We start from the raw sequence: 27,264 nt of genomic DNA, 5'->3' as shown, positions 1-27,264 counted from the left end.
GTATACCTTGGTAATTCAAATCAACGATGAAGCACAGAAATTGCATCGATATTGAATAAAAAAGGCAAAATGTCGACTTACTTACAAGAGGAGTAACTCTTCGAATAGTTCGTGTTTTAGCCTTTCCTGGGACCGCAGTATTAGATTGCGATGCACCATTGACTGTGTACTGTATCCCTTGGACCTTCAAATCGACGATGAAACAGAAAATGCATCGATATTGAATACAAAAGGCAAAATGTCGACATATTTACAAGAGGAGTAACTCTTCTAATAGTTCGTGAATTAGCCTTTCTTGGGACAGCAGTATTAGATTGCGATGCACCATTGCAGGTATACTTTATCCCTTGGACCTTCAAATCAACGATGAAACACAGAAATTGCATCGATATTGAATACAAAAGGCTAAATGTCGACTTATTTACAAGAGGAGTAACTCTTCTAATAGTTCGTGCTTTTAGCGTTTCCTGGGACAGCAGTATTAGATTCCGATGCACCATTACAGGCTTACTGTATCCCTTGGACCTTCAAACCAACGATGAAACACAGAAATTGCATCGATATTGAAAACAAAAAACAAAATGTCGACTTATTTACAAGATGAGTAACTCTTCTAATAGATTGTGTTTTGAGCCTTTCCTGGGACAGCAGTATTAGATTCCGATGCACCATTGCCGGTTTACTGTATGCCTTGGACCTTCAAATCAACGATGAAACACAGAAATTTCATCGATATTGTATACAAAAGGCAAAATGTCGACTTATTTCTAAGAGGAGTAACTCTTCTAATAGTTCGTGCTTTGAGCCTTTCTGGGACAGCAATATTAGATTCCGATGCAGCATTGCAGGTTTACTGTATCCCTTGGACCTTCAAATCAACGACGAAACAGAAAATGCATCGATATTGAATACAAAAGGCAAAATGTCGACTTATTTACAAGAGGAGTAACTCTTCTGATAGTTCGCGATTTAGCCTTTCCTGGGACAGCAGTTTTAGATTCCGATGCACCATTACAGGCTTACTGTATCCCTTGGACCTTCAAACCAACGATGAAACACAGAAATTGCATCGATATTGAAAACAAAATGCAAAATGTCGACTTATATACAAGAGGAGTAACTCTTCTAATAGATCGTGCTTTGAGCCTTTCCTGGGACAGCAGTATTAGATTCCGATGCACCATTGCAGGTTTACTGTATCCCTTGGACCTTCGAATCAACGATGACACACAGAAATTGCATCGATATTGAATACAAAAGGCAAAATGTCGATCTATTTACAAGAGGAGAAACTCTTCTAATAGTTCGTGCTTTGAGCCTTTCCTGGAGCAGCAGTATTAGATTCCGATGCACCATTGCAGGTTTACTGTATCCCTTGGACCTTCAAATCAACGATGAAACACAGAAATTGCATCGATATTGAATACAAAAGGCAAAATGTCGACTTATATAGAAGAAGAGTAACTCTTCTAATAGTTCGTGCTTTGAGCCTTTCCTGGGACAGCAGTATTAGATTCCGATGCACCATTGCAGGTTTACTGTATCCCTTGGACCTTCAAATCAACGATGAAACACAGAATTTGCATCGATATTGAATACAAAACTCAAAATGTCGAATTTTTTACAAGAGATGTATCTCTCCTAATAGTTCGTGCTTTGAGCCTTTCCTGGGACAGCAGTATTAGATTCCGATGCACCATTGCAGGTTTACTGTGTCCCTTGTACCTTCAAATCAACGATGAAACATAGAAATTGCATCGATCTTGAATACAAAATGCAAAATGTTGACTTATTTATAAGAGGAGTAACTCTTCTAATAGTTCGTGCTTTGAGCCTTTCCTGGGACAGCAGTATTAGATTCCGATGCACCATTGCACGTTTACTGTATCCCTTGGACCTTCAAAACAACTATGAAACACTAAAATTGCAACGATATTGAATACAAAAGGCAAAATTTCGACTTATTTACAAGTGGAGTATCTCTTTTAATTGTTCGTGATTTAGCCTTTCCTGGAACAGCAGTATTAGATTGCGATGCACCATTGCCGGTTTACTGTATCCCTTGGACCTTCAAATCAACGATGAAACACAGAAATTGCATCGATATTGAATACAAAAGTCTAAATGTCGACTTATTTACAAGAGGAGTAACTCTTCTAATAGTTCGTGTTTTTAGCGTTTCCTGGTGCAGCAGTATTAGATTCCGATGCACCACTGCAGGTTTACTGTATCCCTTGGACCTTCAAATCGACGATGGAACACAGAAATTGCATCGATATTGAATACAAAAGGCAAAATGTCGACTTATTTACAAGAGGAGTAACTCTTCTAATTGTTCGAGCTTTGAGCCTTTCCTGGAACAGCAGTATTAGATTCCGATGCACCATTGCAGGCTTACTGTATCCCTTCGACCTTCAAACAAACGATGAAACACAGAAATTGCATCGATATTGAAAACAAAAGTCAAAATATCGACTTATTTACAAGAGGAGTAACTCTTCTAATAGTTCGTGCTTTTAGCGTTTCCTGGGACAGCAGTATTAGATTCCGATGCACCATTGCAGGTTTACTGTATCCCTTGGACATTCAAATCAACGATGAAACACAGAAATTGCATCGATATTGAATACTAAAGGCTAAATGTCGACTTATTTACAAGAGGAGTAACCCTTCTAATAGTTCGTGCTTTGAGCCTTTCCTGGTTCAGCAGTATTAGATTCCGATGCACCATTGCAGGTTTACTGTATCCCTTGGACCTTCAAAACAACTATGAAACACTGAAATTGCATCGATATTGAATACAAAAGGCAAAATGTCGACTTATTTACAAGAGGAGTAACTCTTCTAATAGTTTTGTGATTTAGCCTTTCCTGGGACAGCAGTATTAGATTCCGATGCACCATTGCAGGTTTACTGTATCCCTTGGACCTTCAAATCAACGATGAAACACAGAAATTGCATCGAAATTGAATACTAAAGGCAAAATGTCGTCTTATTTACGATAGGAGTAACTCTTCTAATAGTTCATGTTTTGAGCCTTTCCTGGGACTGCAGTATTAGATTCCGATGCACCATTGCAGGTTTACTATATCCCTTGGACCTTCAAATCAACGATTAACACATAAATTGCATCGATATTGAATACAAAAGGCAAAATGTCGACTTATTTACGAGAGTAGTAACTCTTCTAATAGTTCGTGTTTGAGCCTTTCCTGGGACAGCAGTATTAGATTTCGATGCACCATTGCAGGTTTACTGTATCCCTTGTACCTTCAAATCAACGATGAAACATAGAAATTGCATCGATCTTGAATACAAAATGCAAAATTTTGACTTATTTATAAGAGGAGTAACTCTTCTAATAGTTCGTGCTTTGAGCATTTACTGGGACAGCAGTATTAGATTCCGATGCACCATTGCACGTTTACTGTAACCCTTGGACCTACAAAACAACTATGATACACTGAAATTGCATCGATATTGAATACAAAAGGCAAAATGTCGACTTATTTACAAGAGGATTAACTCTTCTAATAGTTCGTGATTTAGCCTTTCCTGGGACAGCAGTATTAGATTGCGATGCACCATTGCAGGTTTACTGTATCCCTTGGACCTTCAAATCAACGATGAAACACAGAAATTGGATCAATATTGAATACAAAAGGCTAATAGTCGACTTATTTACAAGAGGAGTAACTCTTCTAATAGTTCGTGTTTTAGCGTTTCCTGGGACAGCAGTATTAGCTTCCGATGCACCATTGCAGGTTTACTGTATCCCTTGGACCTTCAAATCAACGATGAAACATAGAAATTGTATCGATATTGAATACAAAAGGCAAAATGTCGACTTATTTACAAGAGGAGTAACTCTTCTAATAGTTCGTGCTTTGAGCCTTTCCTGGAACCGCAGTATTAGATTCCGATGCACCATTGCAGGCTTACTGTATCCCTTGGACCTTCAAACAAACGATGAAACACAGAAATTGCATCGATATTGAATACAAAAGGCAAAATGTCGACTTATTTACAAGAGAAGTAACTCTTCTAATAGTTCGTGCTTTGAGCCTTTCCTGGGACAGCAGTATTAGATTCCGATGCACCATTGCAGGTTTACTGTATCCCTTGGACCTTCAAATCAACGATGAAACATGGAAATTGCATCGATCTTGAATACAAAAGGCAAAATGTCGACTGATTTAAAAGAGGAGTAACTCTTCAAATAGTTCGTGCTTTGAACCTTTCCTGGGACTGCAGTATTAGATTCCGATGCACCATTGCAGGTTTACTGTATCCCTTAGACCTTCAAAGCATCGATGAAACACAGAAATTGCATTGATATTGAATACAAAAGGCAAAATTTCGACTTATTTACAAGAGGAGTAACCCTTGTAATAGTTCGTGTTTTGAGCCTTTCCTGGGACAGCAGTATTAGTGTCCTATGCACCATTGCTGGTTTACTGTATCCCTTTGTCCTTCAAATCAACGATGAAGCACAGAAATTGCATCGATATTGAATAAAAAAGGCAAAATGTCGACTTACTTACAAGAGGAGTAACTCTTCGAATAGTTCGTGTTTTAGCCTTTCCTGGGACCGCAGTATTAGATTGCGATGCACCATTGACTGTGTACTGTATCCCTTGGACCTTCAAATCGACGATGAAACAGAGAATGCATCGATATTGAATACAAAAGGCAAAATGTCGACTTATTTACAAGAGGAGTAACTCTTCTAATAGTTCGTGAATTAGCCTTTCTTGGGACAGCAGTATTAGATTGCGATGCACCATTGCAGGTATACTTTATCCCTTGGACCTTCAAATCAACGATGAAACACAGAAATTGCATCGATATTGATTACAAAAGGCTAAATGTCGACTTATTTACTAGAGGAGTAACTCTTCTAATAGTTCGTGCTTTTAGAGTTTCCTGGGACAGCAGTATTAGATTCCGATGCACCATTACAGGCTTACTGTATCCCTTGGACCTTCAAACCAACGATGAAACACAGAAATTGCATCGATATTGAAAACAAAAAACAAAATATCGACTTATTTACAAGAGGAGTAACTCTTCTAATAGATTGTGTTTTGAGCCTTTCCTGGGACAGCAGTATTAGATTCCGATGCACCATTGCCGGTTTACTGTATGCCTTGGACCTTCAAATCAACGATGAAACACAGAAATTTCATCGATATTGTATACAAAAGGCAAAATGTCGACTTATTTCTAAGAGGAGTAACTCTTCTAATAGTTCGTGCTTTGAGCCTTTCTGGGACAGCAGTATTAGATTCCGATGCAGCATTGCAGGTTTACTGTATCCCTTGGACCTTCAAATCAACGATGAAACAGAAAATGCATCGATATTGAATACAAAAGGCAAAATGTCGACATATTTACAAGAGGAGTAACTCTTCTAATAGTTCGCGATTTAGCCTTTCCTGGGACAGCAGTATTAGATTCCGATGCACCATTACAGGCTTACTGTATCCCTTGGACCTTCAAACCAACGATGAAACACAGAAAATGCATCGATATTGAAAACAAAATGCAAAATGTCGACTTATATACAAGAGGAGTAACTCTTCTAATAGATCGTGCTTTGAGCCTTTCCTGGGAAAGCAGTATTAGATTCCGATGCACCATTGCAGGTTTACTGTATCCCTTGGACCTTCAAATCAACGATGACACACAGAAATTGCATCGATATTGAATACAAAAGGCGAAATGTCGACCTATTTACAAGAGGAGAAACTCATCTAATAGTTCGTGCTTTGAGCCTTTCCTGGAGCAGCAGTATTAGATTCCGATGCACCATTGCAGGTTTACTGTATCCCTTGGACCTTCAAATCAACGATGAAACACAGAAATTGCATCGATATTGAATACAAAAGGCAAATTGTCGACTTATATAGAAGAAGAGTAACTCTTCTAATAGTTCGTGCTTTGAGCCTTTCCTGGGACAGCAGTATTAGATTCCGATGCACCATTGCACGTTTACTGTATCCCTTTGACCTTCAAAACAACTATGAAACACTGATATTGCATCGATATTGAATACAAAAGGCAAAATGTCGACTTATTTACAAGAGGAGTAACTCTTCTAATAGTTCGTGATTTAGCCTTTCCTGGGACAGCAGTATTAGATTGCGATGCACCATTGCAGGTTTACTGTATCCCTTGGATCTTCAAATCAACGATGAAACACACATATTGCATCGATATTGAATACAAAAGACAAAATGTCATCATATTTACAAGAGGAGTGACTCCTCTAATAGTTCGTGATTTTAGCGTTTCCTGGGATAGCAGTATTAGATTCCGATGCACCACTGCTGGTTTACTGTATCCCTTGGACCTTCAAATCAACGATGAAGCACAGAAATTGCATCGAAATTGAATACAAAAGGCAAAATGTCGACTTATTTACGAGAGAAGTGACTCTTCTAATAGTTCGTGCTTTGAGCCTTTCCTGGGACAGCAGTATTAGATTGCGATGCACCATTGCAGGTTTACTGTATCCCTTGGACCTTCAAATCAACGATGAAACACAGAAATTGCATCGATATTGAATACAAAATGCAAAATGTCGACTTATTTACAAGAGGAGTAACTCTTCTAATAGTTCGTGCTTTGAGCCTTTCCTGGGACAGCAGTATTAGATTCCGATGCACCATTGCAGGTTTACTGTATCCCTTGGACCTTCAAATCAACGATGAAACACAGAAATTGCATCGATATTGAATACAAAAGGCAAAATGTCGACTTATTTACGAGAGTAGTAACTCTTCTATTAGTTCGTGCTTTGAGCCTTTCCTGGGACAGCAGTATTAGATTCCGATGCACCATTGCAGGTTTACTGTATCCCTTGCACCTTCAAATCAACGATGAAACATAGAAATTGCATCGGTCTTGAATACAAAATGCAAAATGTTGACTTATTTATAAGAGGAGTAACTGTTCTAATAGTTCGTGCTTTGAGCCTTTCCTGGGACAGCAGTATTAGATTCCGATGCACCATTGCACGTTTACTGTATCCCTTTGACCTTCAAAACAACTATGAAACACTGATATTGCATCGATATTGAATACATAAGGCAAAATGTCGACTTATTTACAAGAGGAGTAACTCTTCTAATAGTTCGTGATTTAGCCTTTCCTGGGACAGCAGTATTAGATTGCGATGCACCATTGCAGGTTTACTGTATCCCTTGGACCTTCAAATCAACGATGAAACACAGATATTGCATCGATACTGAATACAAAAACAAAATGTCATCTTATTTACAAGAGGAGTAACTCCTCTAATAGTTCGTGATTTTAGCGTTTCCTGGGACACCAGTATTAGATTCCGATGCACCATTGCAGGTGTACTGTATCCCTTGGACCTTCAAAGCAACGATGAAACATAGATAATGCATCGATATTGAATACAAATGGCAAAATATCGACTTATTTACGAGAGGAGTAACTCTTCTAATAGTTCGTGCTTTGAGCTTTTCCTGGGACAGCAGTATTAGATTCCGATTCACCATTGCATGTTTACTGTATCCCTTTGACCTTCACATCAATGATGAAACACAGAAATTGCATCGATATTGAATACAAAAGGCAAAATGTCGACTTATATACAAGAGGAGTAACTCTTCTAGTACTTCGTGCTTTGAGCTTTTCCTGGGACAGCAGTATTTGATTGCGATGCACCATTGCAGGTTTACTGTATCCCTTGGACCTTAGAATCAACGATGAAACACAGATACTGCATCGATATTGAGTACAAAAGGCAAAATGTCGCCTTATTTACAAGGGGAGTAACTCTTCTAATAGTTCGTGCTTTGAGCCTTTCTGGGACAACAGTATTAGATTGCGATGCACCGTTGCAGGTTTACTGTATCCCTTGGACCTTCAAATCAACAATGAAACACAGAAATTGCATCGATATTGAATACAAAAGGCAAAATCTCGACTTATTTATAAGAGGAGAACCTCTTCTAACAGTTCCTGCTTTGAGCCTTTCCTGGGACAGCAGTATTAGATTCCGATGCACCATTGCAGGTTTACTGTATCCCTTGGACCTTCAAATCAACTATGAAACACAGAAATTGCATCGATATTGAATACAAAACGCAAAATGTCGACTTATTTACAAGAGATGTAACTCTTCTAATAGATCGTGCTTTGAGCCTTTCCTGGGACAGCAGTATTAGATTCCGATGCACCATTGCAGGTTTACTGTATCCCTTGGACCTTCAAATCAACGATGAAACACAGAAATTGCATCGATATTGAATACAAAAGGCAAAATGTCGACTTATATAGAAGAGGAGAAACTCTTCTAATAGTTCGTGCTTTGTGCCTTTCCTGGGACAGCAGTATTAGATTCCGATGCACCATTGCAGGTTTACTGTATCCCTTGGACCTTCAAATCAACGATGAAACATAGAAATTGCATCGATATTGAATACAAAAGGCAAATTGTCGACTTATTTATAAGAGGAGAAACTCATCTAATAGTTCGTGCTTTGAGCCTTTCCTGGAGCAGCAGTATTAGATTCCGATGCACCATTGCAGGTTTACTGTATCCCTTGGACCTTCAAATCAACGATGAAACACAGAAAATGCATCGATATTGAAAACAAAATGCAAAATGTCGACTTATATACAAGAGGAGTAACTCTTCTAATAGATCGTGCTTTGAGCCTTTCCTGGGAAAGCAGTATTAGATTCCGATGCACCATTGCAGGTTTACTGTATCCCTTGGACCTTCAAATCAACGATGACACACAGAAATTGCATCGATATTGAATACAAAAGGCAAAATGTCGACCTATTTACAAGAGGAGAAACTCATCTAATAGTTCGTGCTTTGAGCCTTTCCTGGAGCAGCAGTATTAGATTCCGATGCACCATTGCAGGTTTACTGTATCCCTTGGACCTTCAAATCAACGATGAAACACAGAAATTGCATCGATATTGAATACAAAAGGCAAAATGTCGACTTATATAGAAGAAGAGTAACTCTTCTAATAGTTCGTGCTTTGAGCCTTTCCTGGGACAGCAGTATTAGATTCCGATGCACCATTGCAGGTTTACTGTATCCCTTGGACCTTCAAATCAACGATGAAACACAGAATTTGCATCGATATTGAATACAAAAGGCAAAATGTCGACTTATTTATAAGAGGAGTAACTCTTTTAAAAGTTCCTGCTTTGAGCCTTTCCTGGGACAGCAGTATTAGATTCCGAAGCACCATTGAAGGTTTACTGTATCCCTTTGACCTTCAAATCAACGATGAAACACAGAAATTGCATCGATATTGAATACAAAAAGCAAAATGTCGACATATTTACGAGAGTAGTAACTCTTCGGATAGCTCGTGTTTGAGCCTTTCCTGGGACAGCAGTATCAGATTCCGATGCACCATTGCAGGTTAACTGTATCCCTTGTACCTTCAAATCAACGATGAAACATAGAAATTGCATCGATCATGAATACAAAATGCAAAATGTTGATTTATTTATAAAAGGAGTAACTCATCTAATAGTTCGTGCTTTGAGCCTTTCCTGGGACAGTAGTATTAGATTCCGATGCACCATTGCAGGTTTACTGTATCCCTTGGACCTTCAAAACAACTATGAAACACTGAAATTGCATCGATAGTGAATACAATAGGCAAAATGTCGACTTATTTACAAGAGGAGTAACTCTTCTAATAGTTCGTGATTTAGCCTTTCCTGGGACAGCAGTATTAGATTGCGATGCACCATTGCAGGTTTACTGTATCCCTTGGATCTTCAAATCAACGATGAAACACACATATTGCATCGATATTGAATACAAAAGACAAAATGTCATCATATTTACAAGAGGAGTGACTCCTCTAATAGTTCGTGATTTTAGCGTTTCCTGGGATAGCAGTATTAGATTCCGATGCACCACTGCTGGTTTACTGTATCCCTTGGACCTTCAAATCAACGATGAAGCACAGAAATTGCATCGAAATTGAATACAAAAGGCAAAATGTCGACTTATTTACGAGAGAAGTGACTCTTCTAATAGTTCGTGCTTTGAGCCTTTCCTGGGACAGCAGTATTAGATTGCGATGCACCATTGCAGGTTTACTGTATCCCTTGGACCTTCAAATCAACGATGAAACACAGAAATTGCATCGATATTGAATACAAAAGGCAAAATGTCGACTTATTTACGAGAGTAGTAACTCTTCTATTAGTTCGTGCTTTGAGCCTTTCCTGGGACAGCAGTATTAGATTCCGATGCACCATTGCAGTTTTACTGTATCCCTTGCACCTTCAAATCAACGATGAAACATAGAAATTGCATCGGTCTTGAATACAAAATGCAAAATGTTGACTTATTTATAAGAGGAGTAACTGTTCTAATAGTTCGTGCTTTGAGCCTTTCCTGGGACAGCAGTATTAGATTCCGATGCACCATTGCACGTTTACTGTATCCCTTTGACCTTCAAAACAACTATGAAACACTGATATTGCATCGATATTGAATACAAAAGGCAAAATGTCGACTTATTTACAAGAGGAGTAACTCTTCTAATAGTTCGTGATTTAGCCTTTCCTGGGACAGCAGTATTAGATTGCGATGCACCATTGCAGGTTTACTGTATCCCTTGGACCTTCAAATCAACGATGAAACACAGATATTGCATCGATACTGAATACAAAAACAAAATGTCATCTTATTTACAAGAGGAGTAACTCCTCTAATAGTTCGTGCTTTTAGCGTTTCCTGGGACACCAGTATTAGATTCCGATGCACCATTGCAGGTGTACTGTATCCCTTGGACCTTCAAAGCAACGATGAAACACAGATAATGCATCGATATTGAATACAAAAGGCAAAATATCGACTTATTTACGAGAGGAGTAACTCTTCTAATAGTTCGTGCTTTGAGCTTATCCTGGGACAGCAGTATTAGATTCCGATTCACCATTGCATGTTTACTGTATCCCTTTGACCTTCAAATCAATGATGAAACACAGAAATTGTATCGATATTGAATACAAAAGGCAAAATGTCGACTTATATACAAGAGGAGTAACACTTCTAGTACTTCGTGCTTTGAGCTTTTCCTGGGACAGCAGTATTTGATTGCGATGCACCATTGCAGGTTTACTGTATCCCTTGGACCTTAGAATCAACGATGAAACACAGATACTGCATCGATATTGAGTACAAAAGTCAAAATGTCGACTTATTTACAAGGGGAGTAACTCTTTTAAAAGTTCCTGCTTTGAGCCTTTTCTGGGACAGCAGTATTAGATTCCGAAGCACCATTGCAGGTTTACTGTATCCCTTGGACCTTCAAATCAACAATGAAACACAGAAATTGCATCGATATTGAATACAAAAGGCAAAATCTCGACTTATTTATAAGAGGAGAACCTCTTCTAACAGTTCCTGCTTTGAGCCTTTCCTGGGACAGCAGTATTAGATTCCGATGCACCATTGCAGGTTTACTGTATCCCTTGGACCTTCAAATCAACTATGAAACACAGAAATTGCATCGATATTGAATACAAAACGCAAAATGTCGACTTATTTACAAGAGATGTAACTCTTCTAATAGATCGTGCTTTGAGCCTTTCCTGGGACAGCAGTATTAGATTCCGATGCACCATTGCAGGTTTACTGTATCCCTTGGACCTTCAAATCAACGATGAAACACAGAAATTGCATCGATATTGAATACAAAAGGCAAAATGTCGACTTATATAGAAGAGGAGAAACTCTTCTAATAGTTCGTGCTTTGTGCCTTTCCTGGGACAGCAGTATTAGATTCCGATGCACCATTGCAGGTTTACTGTATCCCTTGGACCTTCAAATCAACGATGAAACATAGAAATTGCATCGATATTGAATACAAAAGGCAAATTGTCGACTTATTTATAAGAGGAGTAACTCTTTTAAAAGTTCCTGCTTTGAGCCTTTTCTGGGACAGCAGTATTAGATTCCGAAGCACCATTGCAGGTTTACTGTATCCCTTGGACCTTCAAATCAACGATGAAACACAGAAATTGCATCGATATTGAATACAAAAAGCAAAATGTCGACTTATTTACGAGAGTAGTAACTCTTCTGATAGTTCGTGCTTTGAGCATTTCCTGGGACAGCAGTATCAGATTCCGATGCACCATTGCAGGTTTACTGTATCCCTTGTACCTTCAAATCAACGATGAAACATAGAAATTGCATCGATCTTGAATACAAATTGCAAAATGTTGATTTATTTATAAAAGGAGTAACTCTTCTAATAGTTCGTGCTTTGAGCCTTTCCTGGGACAGCAGTATTAGATTCCGATGCACCATTGCAGGTTTACTGTATCCATTGGGCCTTCAAAACAGCCATGAAACACTGAAATTGCATCGATAGTGAATACAAAAGGCAAAATGTCGACTTATTTACAAGAGGAGTAACTCTTCTAATAGTTCGTGATTTAGCCTTTCCTGGGACAGCAGTATTAGATTGCGATGCACCATTGCAGGTTTACTGTATCCCTTGGATCTTCAAATCAACGATGAAACACAGATATTGCATCGATATTGAATACAAAAAACAAAATGTCATCTTATTTACAAGAGGAGTGACTCCTCTAATAGTTCGTGATTTTAGCGTTTCCTGGGATAGCAGTATTAGATTCCGATGCACCACTGCTGGTTTACTGTATCCCTTGGACCTTCAAATCAACGATGAAACACAGAGATTGCATCGATATTGAATACAAAAGGCAAAATGTCGACTTATTTACGAGAGAAGTGACTCTTCTAATAGTTCGTGCTTTGAGCCTTTCCTGGGACAGCAGTATAAGATTGCGATGCACCATTGCAGGTTTACTGTATGCCTTGGACCTTCAAATCAACGATGAATCACAGAAATTGCATCGATATTGAATACAAAAGGCAAAATGTCGACTTATTTACATGAGGAGTAACTCTCCTAATAGTTCGTGCTTTGAGCCTTTCCTGGGATAGCAGTATTAGATTCCGGTGCACCATTGCAGGTTTACTGTATCCCTTGGACCTTCAAATCAACGATGAAACACATAAATTGCATCGATATTGAATACAAAAGGCAAAATGTCGACTTATTTACGAGAGTAGTAACTCTTCTATTAGTTCGTGCTTTGAGCCTTTCCTGGGACAGCAGTATTAGATTCCGATGCACCATTGCAGGTTTACTGTATCCCTTGCACCTTCAAATCAACGATGAAACATAGAATTTGCATCGATCTTGAATACAAAATGCAAAATGTTGACTTATTTATAAGAGGAGTAACTCTTCTAATAGTTCGTGCTTTGAGCCTTTCCTGGGACAGCAGTATTAGATTCCGATGCACCATTGCACGTTTACTGTATCCCTTTGACCTTCAAAACAACTATGAAACACTGATATTGCATCGATATTGAATACAAAAGGCAAAATGTCGACTTATTTACAAGAGGAGTAACTCTTCTAATAGTTCGTGATTTAGCCTTTCCTGGGACAGCAGTATTAGATTGCGATGCACCATTGCAGGTTTACTGTATCCCTTGGACTTCAAATCAACGATGAAACACAGAAATTGCATCGATATTGAATACAAAAACAAAATGTCAACTTATTTACAAGAGGAGTAACTCCTCTAATAGTTCGTGCTTTTAGCGTTTCCTGGGACACCAGTATTAGATTCCGATGCACCATTGCAGGTTTACTGTATCCCTTGGACCTTCAAAGCAACGATGAAACACAGATAATGCATCGATATTGAATACAAAAGGCAAAATGTCGACTTATTTACGAGAGGAGTAACTCTTCTCATAGTTCGTGCTTTGAGCTTTTCCTGGGACAGCAGTATTAGATTCCGATGCACCATTGCAGGTCTACTGTATCCCTTTGACATTCAAATCAACGATGAAACACAGAAATTGCATCGATATTGAATACAAAAGGCAAAATGTCGACTTATATACAAGAGGAGTAACTCTTCTAGTACTTCGTGCTTTGAGCTTTTCCTGGGACAGCAGTATTTGATTGCGATGAACCATTGCAGGTTTACTGTATCCCTTGGACCTTCAAATCAACGATGAAACACAGATATTGCATCGATATTGAATACAAAAGGCAAAATGTCGACTTATTTACAAGAGGAGTAACTCTTCTAATAGTTCGTGCTTTGAGCCTTTCTGGGACAACAGTATTAGATTCCGATGCACCATTGCAGGTTTACTGTATCCCTTGGACCTTCAAATCAACAATGAAACACAGAAATTGCATCGATATTGAATACAAAAGGCAAAATCTCGACTTATTTATAACAGGAGTATCTCTTCTAACAGTTCCTGTTTGAGCCTTTCCTGGGACAGCAGTATTAGATTCCGATGCACCATTGCAGGTTTACTGTATCCCTTGGATCTTCAATTCGACTATGAAACACAGAAATTGCATCGATATTGAATACAAAAGGCAAAATGTCGACTTATTTACAAGAGATGTAACTCTTCTAATAGATCGTGCTTTGAGCCTTTCCTGGGACAGCAGTATTAGATTCCGATGCACCATTGCAGGTTTACTGTATCCCTTGGCCCTTCAAATCAACGATGAAACACAGATATTGCATCGATATTGAATACAAAAGACAAAATGTCATCTTATTTTCAAGAGGAGTGACTCCTCTAATAGTTCGTGATTTTAGCGTTTCCTGGGATAGCAGTATTAGATTCCGATGCACCACTGCTGGTTTACTGTATCCCTTGGACCTTCAAATCAACGATGAGACACAGAAATTGCATCGATATTGAATACAAAAGGCAAAATGTCGACTTATATAGAAGAGGAGAAACTCTTCTAATAGTTCGTGCTTTGTGCCTTTCCTGGGACAGCAGTATTAGATTCCGATGCACCATTGCAGGTTTACTGTATCCCTTGGACCTTCAAATCAACGATGAAACATAGAAATTGCATCGATATTGAATACAAAAGGCAAATTGTCGACTTATTTATAAGAGGAGTAACTCTTTTAAAAGTTCCTGCTTTGAGCCTTTTCTGGGACAGCAGTATTAGATTCCGAAGCACCATTGCAGGTTTACTGTATCCCTTGGACCTTCAAATCAACGATGAAACACAGAAATTGCATCGATATTGAATACAAAAAGCAAAATGTCGACTTATTTACGAGAGTAGTAACTCTTCTGATAGTTCGTGCTTTGAGCATTTCCTGGGACAGCAGTATCAGATTCCGATGCACCATTGCAGGTTTACTGTATCCCTTGTACCTTCAAATCAACGATGAAACATAGAAATTGCATCGATCTTGAATACAAAATGCAAAATGTTGATTTATTTATAAAAGGAGTAACTCTTCTAATAGTTCGTGCTTTGAGCCTTTCCTGGGACAGCAGTATTAGATTCCGATGCACCATTGCAGGTTTACTGTATCCCTTGGGCCTTCAAAACAACCATGAAACACTGAAATCGCATCGATAGTGAATACAAAAGGCAAAATGTCGACTTATTTACAAGAGGAGTAACTCTTCTAATAGTTCGTGATTTAGCCTTTCCTGGGAGAGCAGTATTAGATTGCGATGCACCATTGCAGGTTTACTGTATCCCTTGGATCTTCAAATCAACGATGAAACACAGATATTGCATCGATATTGAATACAAAAAACAAAATGTCATCTTATTTACAAGAGGAGTGACTCCTCTAATAGTTCGTGATTTTAGCGTTTCCTGGGATAGCAGTATTAGATTCCGATGCACCACTGCTGGTTTACTGTATCCCTTGGACCTTCAAATCAACGATGAAACACAGAAATTGCATCGATATTGAATACAGAAGGCAAAATGTCGACTTATTTACGAGAGAAGTGACTCTTCTAATAGTTCGTGCTTTGAGCCTTTCCTGGGACAGCAGTATAAGATTGCGATGCACCATTGCAGGTTTACTGTATGCCTTGGACCTTCAAATCAACGATGAATCACAGAAATTGCATCGATATTGAATACAAAAGGCAAAATGTCGACTTATTTACAAGAGGAGTAACTCTTCTAATAGTTCGTGCTTTGAGCCTTTCCTGGGATAGCAGTATTAGATTCCGATGCACCATTGCAGGTTTACTGTATCCCTTGGACCTTCAAATCAACGATGAAACACATAAATTGCATCGATATTGAATACAAAAGGCAAAATGTCGACTTATTTACGAGAGTAGTAACTCTTCTATTAGTTCGTGCTTTGAGCCTTTCCTGGGACAGCAGTATTAGATTCCGATGCACCATTGCAGGTTTACTGTATCCCTTGCACCTTCAAATCAACGATGAAACATAGAAATTGCATCGATCTTGAATACAAAATGCAAAATGTTGACTTATTTATAAGAGGAGGAACTCTTCTAATAGTTCGTGCTTTGAGCCTTTCCTGGGACAGCAGTATTAGATTCCGATGCACCATTGCACGTTTACTGTATCCCTTTGACCTTCAAAACAACTATGAAACACTGATATTGCATCGATATTGAATACAAAAGGCAAAATGTCGACTTATTTACAAGAGGAGTAACTCTTCTAATAGTTCGTGATTTAGCCTTTCCTGGGACAGCAGTATTAGATTGCGATGCACCATTGCAGGTTTACTGTATCCCTTGGACTTCAAATCAACGATGAAACATAGAAATTGCATCGATATTGAATACAAAAACAAAATGTCAACTTATTTACAAGAGGAGTAACTCCTCTAATAGTTCGTGCTTTTAGCGTTTCCTGGGACGCCAGTATTAGATTCCGATGCACCATTGCAGGTTTACTGTATCCCTTGGACCTTCAAAGCAACGATGAAACACAGATAATGCATCGATATTGAATACAAAAGGCAAAATGTCGACTTATTTACGAGAGGAGTAACTCTTCTAATAGTTCGTGCTTTGAGCTTTTCCTGGGACAGCAGTATTAGATTCCGATGCACCATTGCAGGTCTACTGTATCCCTTTGACATTCAAATCAGCGATGAAACACAGAAATTGCATCGATATTGAATACAAAAGGCAAAATGTCGACTTATATACAAGAGGAGTAACTCTTCTAGTACTTCGTGCTTTGAGCTTTTCCTGGGACAGCAGTATTTGATTGCGATGCACCATTGCAGGTTTACTGTATCCCTTGGACCTTCAAATCAACGATGAAACACAGATATTGCATCGATATTGAATACAAAAGGCAAAATGTCGACTTATTTACAAGAGGAGTAACTCTTCTAATAGTTCGTGCTTTGAGCCTTTCTGGGACAACAGTATTAGATTCCGATGCACCATTGCAGGTTTACTGTATCCCTTGGACCTTCAAATCAACAATGAAACACAGAAATTGCATCGATATTGAATACAAAAGGCAAAATCTCGACTTATTTATAAGAGATGTAACTCTTCTAATAGATCGTGCTTTGAGCCTTTCCTGGGACAGCAGTATTAGATTCCGATGCACCATTGCAGGTTTACTGTATCCCTTGGCCCTTCAAATCAACGAAGAAACACAGATATTGCATCGATATTGAATACAAAAGACAAAATGTCATCTTATTTTCAAGAGGAGTGACTCCTCTAATAGTTCGTGATTTTAGCGTTTCCTGGGATAGCAGTATTAGATTCCGATGCACCACTGCTGGTTTACTGTATCCTTTGGACCTTCAAATCAACGATGAAACACAGAAATTGCATCGATATTGAATACAAAAGGCAAAATGTCGACTTATTTACGAGAGAAGTGACTCTTCTAATAGTTCGTGCTTTGAGCCTTTCCTGGGACAGCAGTATTAGATTGCGATGCACCATTGCAGGTTTACTGTATCCCTTGGACCTTCAAATCAACGATGAAACACAGAAATTGCATCGATATTGAATACAAAAGGCAAAATGTCGACTTATTTACGAGAGTTGTAACTCTTCTATTAGATCGTGCTTTGAGCCTTTCCTGGGACAGCAGTATTAGATTCCGATGCACCATTGCAGGTTTACTGTATCCCTTGCACCTTCAAATCAACGATGAAACATAGAAATTGCATCGATCTTGAATACAAAATGCAAAATGTCGACTTATTTATATGAGGAGTAACTCTTCTAATAGTTCGTGCTTTGAGCCTTTCCTGGGACAGCAGTATTAGATTCCGATGCACCATTGCACGTTTACTGTATCCCTTTGACCTTCAAAACAACTATGAAACACTGATATTGCATCGATATTGAATACAAAAGGCAAAATGTCGACTTATTTACAAGAGGAGTAACTCTTCTAATAGTTCGTGATTTAGCCTTTCCTGGGACAGCAGTATTAGACTGCGATGCACCATTGCAGGTTTACTGTATCCCTTGGATCTTCAAATCAACGATGAAACACAGAAATTTCATCGATACGGAATACAAAAACAAAATGTCATCTTATTTACAAGAGGAGTAACTCCTCTAATAGTTCGTGATTTTAGCGTTTCTTGGGACACCAGTATTAGATTCCGATGCACCATTGCAGGTTTACTGTATCCCTTTGACCTTCAAATCAACGATGAAACACAGAAATTGCATCGATATTGAATACAAAAGGCAAAATGTCGACTTATATACAAGAGGAGTAACTCTTCTAGTACTTCGTGCTTTGAGCTTTTCCTGGGACAGCAGTATTTGATTGCGATGCACCATTGCAGGTTTACTGTATCCCTTGGACCTTTAAATCAACGATGAAACACATAAATTGCATCGATATTGAATACAAAAGGCAAAATGTCGACTTATTTACGAGAGTAGTAACTCTTCTATTAGTTCGTGCTTTGAGCCTTTCCTGGGACAGCAGTATTAGATTCCGATGCACCATTGCAGGTTTACTGTATCCCTTGGACCTTCAAATCAACGATGAAACACAGATATTGCATCGATATTGAATACAAAAGGCAAAATGTCGGCTTATTTACAAGAGGAGTAACCCTTCTAATGGTTCGTGCTTTGAGCCTTTCTGGGACAACAGTATTAGATTCCGATGCACCATTGCAGGTTTACTCTATCCCTTGGACCTTCAAATCAACAATGAAACACAGAAATTGCATCGATATTGAATACAAAAGGCAAAATGTCGACTTATTTACAAGAGGAATAACTCTTCTAATAGTTCGTGCTTTGAGCCTTTCCTGGGATAGCAGTATTAGATTCCGATGCACCATTGCAGGTTTACTGTATCCCTTGGACCTTCAAATCAAAGATTAAACACATATATTGCATCGATAGTGAATACAAAAGGCAAAATGTCGACTTATTTACGAGAGTAGTAACTCTTCTATTAGTTCGCGCTTTGAGCCTTTCCTGGGACAGCAGTATTAGATTCCGATGCACCATTGCAGGTTTACTGTATCCCTTGCACCCTCAAATCAACGATGAAACATAGTAATTGCATCGATCTTGAATACAAAATGCAAAATGTTGACTTATTTATAAGAGGAGTAACTCTTCTAATAGTTCGTGCTTTGAGCCTTTCCTGGGACAGCAGTATTAGATTCCGATGCACCATTGCAGGTTTACTGTATCCCTTTGACCTTCAAAACAACTATGAAACACTGATATTGCATCGATATTGAATACAAAAGGCAAAATTTCGACTTATTTACAAGAGGAGTAACTCTTCTAATAGTTCGTGATTTAGCCTTTCCTGGGACAGCAGTATTAGATTGCGATGCACCATTGCAGGTTTACTGTATCCCTTGGACTTCAAATCAACGATGAAACACAGAAATTGCATCGATATTGAATACAAAAACAAAATGTCATCTTATTTACAAGAGGAGTAACTCCTCTAATAGTTCGTGCTTTTAGCGTTTCCTGGGACACCAGTATTAGATTCCGATGCACCATTGCAGGTGTACTGTATCCCTTGGACCTTCAAAGCAACGATGAAACACAGATAATGCATCGATATTGAATACAAAAGGCAAAATGTCGACTTATTTACGAGAGTAGTAACTCTTCTAGTACTTCGTGCTTTGAGCTTTTCCTGGGACAGCAGTATTTGATTGCGATGCACCATTGCAGGTTTACTGTATCCCTTGGACCTTCAAATCAACGATGAAACACAGATATTACATCGATATTGAATACAAAAGGCAAAATGTCGACTTATTTACAAGAGGAGTAACTCTTCTAATAGTTCGTGCTTTGAGCCTTTCTGGGACAACAGTATTAGATTCCGATGCACCATTGCAGGTTTACTGTATCCCTTGGATCTTGAAATCAACTATGAAACACAGAAATTGCATCGATATTGAATACAAAAGGCAAAATGTCGACTTATTTACAAGAGATGTAACTCTTCTAATAGTTCGTGCTTTGAGCCTTTCCTGGGACAGTAGTATTAGATTCCGATGCACCATTGCAGGTTTACTGTATCCCTTGGACCTTCAAATCAACGATGAAACACAGATATTGCATCGATATTGAATACAAAAGACAAAATGTCATCTTATTTACAAGAGGAGTGACTCCTCTAATAGTTCGTGATTTTGGCGTTTCCTGGGATAGCAGTATTAGATTCCGATGCACCACTGCTGGTTTACTGTATCCCTTGGACCTTCAAATCAACGATGAAACACAGAAATTGCGTCGATATTGAATACAAAAGGCAAAATGTCGACTTATTTACGAGAGAAGTGACTCTTCTAATAGTTCGTGCTTTGAGCCTTTCCTGGGACAGCAGTATTAGATTGCGATGCATCATTGCAGGTTTACTGTATCCCTTGGACCTTCAAATCAACGATGAAACACAGAAATTGCATCGATATTGAATACAAAAACAAAATGTCGACTTATTTATAAGAGGAGTATCTCTTCTAACAGTTCCTGCTTTGAGCCTTTCCTGGGACAGCAGTATTAGATTCCGATGCACCATTGCAGGTTTACTGTATCCCTTGGATCTTCAAATCAACTATGAAACACAGAAATTGCATCGATATTGAATACAAAAGGCAAAATGTCGACTTATTTACAAAAGATGTAACTCTTCTAATAGATCGTGCTTTGAGCCTTTCCTGGGACAGCAGTATTAGATTCCGATGCACCATTGCAGGTTTACTGTATCCCTTGGACCTTCAAATCAACGATGACACACAGAAATTCCATCGATATTGAATACAAAAGGCAAAATGTCGACTTATTTACAAGAGGAAAAACTCTTCTAATAGTTCGTGTTTTGAGCCTTTCCTGGGACAGCAGTATTAGATTCCGATGCACCATTGCAGGTTTACTGTATCCCTTGGACCTTCAAATCATCGATGAAACACAGAAATTGCATCGATATTGAATACAAAAGGCAAAATGTCAACTTATATACAAGAGGAGTAACTCTTCTAATAGTTCGTGCTTTGAGCCTTTCCTGGGACAGCAGTATTAGATTCCGATGCACCATTGCAGGTTTACTGTATCCCTTGGACCTTCAAATCAACGATGAACCACAGAAATTGCATCGATATTGAATACAAAAGGCAAAATGTCTAATTATTTATAAGAGGACTAACTCTTCTAAAAGTTCCTGCTTTGAGCCTTTCCTGGGACAGAAGTATTAGATTCCGAAGCACCATTGCAGGTTTACTGTATCCTTTGGACCTTCAAATCAACGATGAAACACAGAAATTGCATCGATATTGAATACAAAAAGCAAATTGTCGACTTATTTACGAGAGTAGTAACTCTTCTGATAGTTCAAGCTTTGAGCCTTTCCTGGGACAGCAGTATCAGATTCCGATGCACCATTGCAGGTTTACTGTATCCCTTGTAACTTCAAATCAACGATGAAACATAGAAATTGCATCGATCTTGAATACAAAATGCAAAATGTTGATTTATTTATAAGAGGAGTAACTCTTCTAATAGTTCGTGCTTTGAGCCTTTCCTGGGACAGCAGTATTAGATTCCGATGCACCATTGCAGGTTTACTGTAGCCCTTGGACCTTCAAAACAACTATGAAACACTGAAATTGCATCGATAGTGAATACAAAAGGCAAAATGTCGACTTATTTACAAGAGGAGTAACTCTTCTAATAGTTCGTGATTTAGCCTTTCCTGGGACAGCAGTATTAGATTGCGATGCACCATTGCAGGTTTACTGTATCCCTTGGATCTTCAAATCAACGATGAAACACAGAAATTGCATCGATACTGAATACAAAATACAAAATGTCATCATATTTACAAGAGGAGTGACTCCTCTAATAGTTCGTGATTTTAGCGTTTCCTGGAATAGCAGTATTAGATTCCGATGCACCACTGCTGGTTTACTGTATCCCTTGGACCTTCAAATCAACGATGAAACACAGAAATTGCATCGATATTGAATACAAAATGCAAAATGTCGACTTATTTACGAGAGAAGTGACTCTTCTAATAGTTCGTGCTTTGAGCCTTTCCTGGGACAGCAGTATTAGATTGCGATGCACCATTGCAGGTTTACTGTATCCCTTGGACCTTCAAATCAACGATGAAACACAGAAATTGCATTGATATTGAATACAAAAGGCAAAATGTCGACTTATTTACAAGAGGAGTAACTCTTCTAATAGTTCGTGCTTTGAGCCTTTCCTGGGACAGCAGTATTAGATTGCGATGCACCATTGCAGGTTTTCTGTACCCCTTGGACCTTCAAATCAACGATGAAACACATAAATTGCATCGATATTGAATACAAAAAGCAAAATGTCGACTTATTTACGAGAGTAGTAACTCTTCTAATAGTTCGTGCTTTGAGCCTTTCCTGGGACAGCAGTATTAGATTCCGATGCACCATTGCACGTTTACTGTATCCCTTTGACCTTCAAAACAACTATGAAACACTGATATTGCATCGATATTGAATACAAAAGGCAAAATGTCGACTTATTTACAAGAGGAGTAACTCTTCTAATAGTTCGTGATTTAGCCTTTCCTGGGACAGCAGTATTAGATTCCGATGCACCATTGCAGGTTTACTGTATCCCTTTGTCCTTCAAATCAACGATGAAACACAGAAATTGCATCGATATTGAATACAAAAGGCAAATTGTCGACTTATATACAAGAGGAGTAATTCTTCTAGTACATCGTGCTTTGAGCTTTTCCTGGGACAGCAGTATTTGATTGCGATGCACCATTGCAGGTTTACTGTATCCCTTGGACCTTCAAATCAACGATGAAACACAGATATTGCATCGATATTGAATACAAAAGGCAAAATGTCGACTTATTTACAAGAGGAGTAACTCTTCTAATAGTTCGTGCTTTGAGCCTTTCTGGGACAGCAGTATTAGTTTGCGATGCACCATTGCAGGTTTACTGTATCCCTTGGACCTTCAAATCAACGATGAAACACAGAAATTGCATCGATATTGAATACAAAAACAAAATGTCATCTTATTTACAAGAGGAGTAACTCCTCTAATAGTTCGTGCTTTTAGCGTTTCCTGGGACACCAGTATTAGATTCCGATGCACCATTGCAGGTGTACTGTATCCCTTGGACCTTCAAAGCAACGATGAAACACAGATAATGCATCGATATTGAATACAAAAGGCAAAATGTCGACTTATTTACGAGAGGAGTAACTCTTGTAATAGTTCGTGCTTTGAGCTTTTTCTGGGACAGCTGTATTAGATTCCGATTCACCATTGCAGGTTTACTGTATCCCTTTGACCTTCAAATCAACGATGAAACACAGAAATTGCATCGATATTGAATACAAAAGGCAAAATGTCGACTTATATACAAGAGGAGTAACTCTTCTAGTACTTCGTGCTTTGAGCTTTTCCTGGGACAGCAGTATTTGATTGCGATGCACCATTGCAGGTTTACTGTATCCCTTGGACCTTCAAATCAACGATGAAACACAGATATTACATCGATATTGAATACAAAAGGCAAAATGTCGACTTATTTACAAGAGGAGTAACTCTTCTAATAGTTCGTGCTTTGAGCCTTTCTGGGACAACAGTATTAGATTCCGATGCACCATTGCAGGTTTACTGTATCCCTTGGATCTTGAAATCAACTATGAAACACAGAAATTGCATCGATATTGAATACAAAAGGCAAAATGTCGACTTATTTACAAGAGATGTAACTCTTCTAATAGTTCGTGCTTTGAGCCTTTCCTGGGACAGTAGTATTAGATTCCGATGCACCATTGCAGGTTTACTGTATCCCTTGGACCTTCAAATCAACGATGAAACACAGATATTGCATCGATATTGAATACAAAAGACAAAATGTCATCTTATTTACAAGAGGAGTGACTCCTCTAATAGTTCGTGATTTTGGCGTTTCCTGGGATAGCAGTATTAGATTCCGATGCACCACTGCTGGTTTACTGTATCCCTTGGACCTTCAAATCAACGATGAAACACAGAAATTGCGTCGATATTGAATACAAAAGGCAAAATGTCGACTTATTTACGAGAGAAGTGACTCTTCTAATAGTTCGTGCTTTGAGCCTTTCCTGGGACAGCAGTATTAGATTGCGATGCATCATTGCAGGTTTACTGTATCCCTTGGACCTTCAAATCAACGATGAAACACAGAAATTGCATCGATATTGAATACAAAAACAAAATGTCGACTTATTTATAAGAGGAGTATCTCTTCTAACAGTTCCTGCTTTGAGCCTTTCCTGGGACAGCAGTATTAGACTCCGATGCACCATTGCAGGTTTACTGTATCCCTTGGATCTTCAAATCAACTATGAAACACAGAAATTGCATCGATATTGAATACAAAAGGCAAAATGTCGACTTATTTACAAGAGATGTAACTCTTCTAATAGATCGTGCTTTGAGCCTTTCCTGGGACAGCAGTATTAGATTCCGATGCACCATTGCAGGTTTACTGTATCCCTTGGACCTTCAAATCAACGATGACACACAGAAATTCCATCGATATTGAATACAAAAGGCAAAATGTCAACTTATATACAAGAGGAGTAACTCTTCTAATAGTTCGTGCTTTGAGCCTTTCCTGGGACAGCAGTATTAGATTCCGATGCACCATTGCAGGTTTACTGTATCCCTTGGACCTTCAAATCAACGATGAACCACAGAAATTGCATCGATATTGAATACAAAAGGCAAAATGTCTAATTATTTATAAGAGGACTAACTCTTCTAAAAGTTCCTGCTTTGAGCCTTTCCTGGGACAGAAGTATTAGATTCCGAAGCACCATTGCAGGTTTACTGTATCCTTTGGACCTTCAAATCAACGATGAAACACAGAAATTGCATCGATATTGAATACAAAAAGCAAATTGTCGACTTATTTACGAGAGTAGTAACTCTTCTGATAGTTCAAGCTTTGAGCCTTTCCTGGGACAGCAGTATCAGATTCCGATGCACCATTGCAGGTTTACTGTATCCCTTGTAACTTCAAATCAACGATGAAACATAGAAATTGCATCGATCTTGAATACAAAATGCAAAATGTTGATTTATTTATAAGAGGAGTAACTCTTCTAATAGTTCGTGCTTTGAGCCTTTCCTGGGACAGCAGTATTAGATTCCGATGCACCATTGCAGGTTTACTGTAGCCCTTGGACCTTCAAAACAACTATGAAACACTGAAATTGCATCGATAGTGAATACAAAAGGCAAAATGTCGACTTATTTACAAGAGGAGTAACTCTTCTAATAGTTCGTGATTTAGCCTTTCCTGGGACAGCAGTATTAGATTGCGATGCACCATTGCAGGTTTACTGTATCCCTTGGATCTTCAAATCAACGATGAAACACAGAAATTGCATCGATACTGAATACAAAATACAAAATGTCATCATATTTACAAGAGGAGTGACTCCTCTAATAGTTCGTGATTTTAGCGTTTCCTGGAATAGCAGTATTAGATTCCGATGCACCACTGCTGGTTTACTGTATCCCTTGGACCTTCAAATCAACGATGAAACACAGAAATTGCATCGATATTGAATACAAAATGCAAAATGTCGACTTATTTACGAGAGAAGTGACTCTTCTAATAGTTCGTGCTTTGAGCCTTTCCTGGGACAGCAGTATTAGATTGCGATGCACCATTGCAGGTTTACTGTATCCCTTGGACCTTCAAATCAACGATGAAACACAGAAATTGCATTGATATTGAATACAAAAGGCAAAATGTCGACTTATTTACAAGAGGAGTAACTCTTCTAATAGTTCGTGCTTTGAGCCTTTCCTGGGACAGCAGTATTAGATTGCGATGCACCATTGCAGGTTTTCTGTACCCCTTGGACCTTCAAATCAACGATGAAACACATAAATTGCATCGATATTGAATACAAAAAGCAAAATGTCGACTTATTTTCGAGAGTAGTAACTCTTCTAATAGTTCGTGCTTTGAGCCTTTCCTGGGACAGCAGTATTAGATTCCGATGCACCATTGCACGTTTACTGTATCCCTTTGACCTTCAAAACAACTATGAAACACTGATATTGCATCGATATTGAATACAAAAGGCAAAATGTCGACTTATTTACAAGAGGAGTAACTCTTCTAATAGTTCGTGATTTAGCCTTTCCTGGGACAGCAGTATTAGATTCCGATGCACCATTGCAGGTTTACTGTATCCCTTTGTCCTTCAAATCAACGATGAAACACAGAAATTGCATCGATATTGAATACAAAAGGCAAATTGTCGACTTATATACAAGAGGAGTAATTCTTCTAGTACATCGTGCTTTGAGCTTTTCCTGGGACAGCAGTATTTGATTGCGATGCACCATTGCAGGTTTACTGTATCCCTTGGACCTTCAAATCAACGATGAAACACAGATATTGCATCGATATTGAATACAAAAGGCAAAATGTCGACTTATTTACAAGAGGAGTAACTCTTCTAATAGTTCGTGCTTTGAGCCTTTCTGGGACAGCAGTATTAGTTTGCGATGCACCATTGCAGGTTTACTGTATCCCTTGGACCTTCAAATCAACGATGAAACACAGAAATTGCATCGATATTGAATACAAAAGGCAAAATCTCGACTTATTTATAAGAGGAGTATCTCTTCTAACAGTTCCTGCTTTGAGCCTTTCCTGGGACAGCAGTATTAGATTCCGATGCACCATTGCAGGTTTACTGTATCCCTTGTAACTTCAAATCAACGATGAAACATAGAAATTGCATCGATCTTGAATACAAAATGCAAAATGTTTGTTTATTTATAAGAGGAGTAACTCTTCTAATAGTTCGTGCTTTGAGCCTTTCCTGGGACAGCAGTATTAG

Source organism: Schistocerca cancellata, chromosome 4 (genome assembly GCF_023864275.1).
Source record: "Schistocerca cancellata isolate TAMUIC-IGC-003103 chromosome 4, iqSchCanc2.1, whole genome shotgun sequence".
NCBI lineage: Eukaryota > Metazoa > Arthropoda > Insecta > Orthoptera > Acrididae > Schistocerca > Schistocerca cancellata.
Note: the sequence above shows the minus strand (reverse complement) of the source record.